Below are 1286 nucleotides of genomic sequence, written 5' to 3' on the forward strand. Positions count from 1 at the left end.
ATTTAAGTCTGTTTGTCAAAAATACCAAGAAACTTCATTACTTAGGAATTGACTTAATGATGCAAATGATCTTAAACAATTACTCTGTATGAGCTACTGAAATCATTCACAAAAGGAAATTTCTTTCATGATGTAATAGATTGCTCACTTATCCAGTAATTTTAAATAATTTAGCACTCTGCCGTCAAATTGATCAAAACAGTCTACTACTAAATTAGAGAAAGTCTTACGAACACAGAATGAAAATAAAGAAAAATCAAGGGTCTATTCATCTGCAGTTAACATATAAATTATGATGAGCAAGATGTCCTAAAGGAAAAACATGATCTATCCACTAAATTTTCATTCACTTTCTGCAAACTCTATATTATATAGCACAATTGAAATGAAGCATCTTATGCGGTTAAAATAGTCAAATTATTTTGTTTCATATACATTTCCTGGATGAAACGATCATTTGGTCCTTCAAATTTGGTTGTTTTCAATATAGCATGGCATATACATTTTATCCCTTCCAAAAAAATTTTTCACAGCCCCCAAGTCAGATAAGTCATATCATTATAATGAAACCTGAAAGTTTAACGTACATTTATAAAAATCTTAAGTCTTTCTTCCTGAAGAGTATTTTAAATAATGGTGATTCTAGGTTCTCTCTAGTATAAATTTGTGAAGTCTGATTTAAGGAATCTTCATAAACACTGTTATGAATGTATCAAGAAAAATTCAATTATACCATCCCTTTTAACGAAGAAAAAGTCTCTAGTTCTGAAATTACATATGCTTTAGGACCTCATTTTTTCTTTGAAGTATATATTCATAAATATGATTAAATGATTATTTCTCCTTTAATATTCTTTTAGAGCCTGTCAAAAATTTGTTTCACTTTCTGAATTGGGTCATGTCTGTAACTTCAGATAACCTCAAACTTCCCATCCCTTTTCTTCTTTTCTTCTAAGATGTGAGGTAGCAATCCTTTGGAAAACCCAAGATTTTATTTTTAATAAATGTTGAGTAGTCTGCTTTAGATCATTCTCACCTTCCTTACTACTTATTATTTTGTTCTAACATTCTTTTAACTTGTAGACAGCTATCCAACTGAACTGGGATAGATCTCTTAATAATGTCCCAAGAATACTTAAATGTTTTACTTTTTTATACATCAAATTTCACAAATAATAAACAGTTGGTTTTAGAACAATTCCTTATTTTTACTTAGGTTGTGTGAAATGTATTGGGAGAAAATATTTTGGAACACAAACCTACAGATTAAATTAGGGACAGGTAAA

This window comes from Rhinolophus sinicus, chromosome 1, assembly GCF_057876585.1.
Source record: "Rhinolophus sinicus isolate RSI-liver-muscle chromosome 1, RSI-T2T, whole genome shotgun sequence".
In the NCBI taxonomy this organism is placed as follows: domain Eukaryota; kingdom Metazoa; phylum Chordata; class Mammalia; order Chiroptera; family Rhinolophidae; genus Rhinolophus; species Rhinolophus sinicus.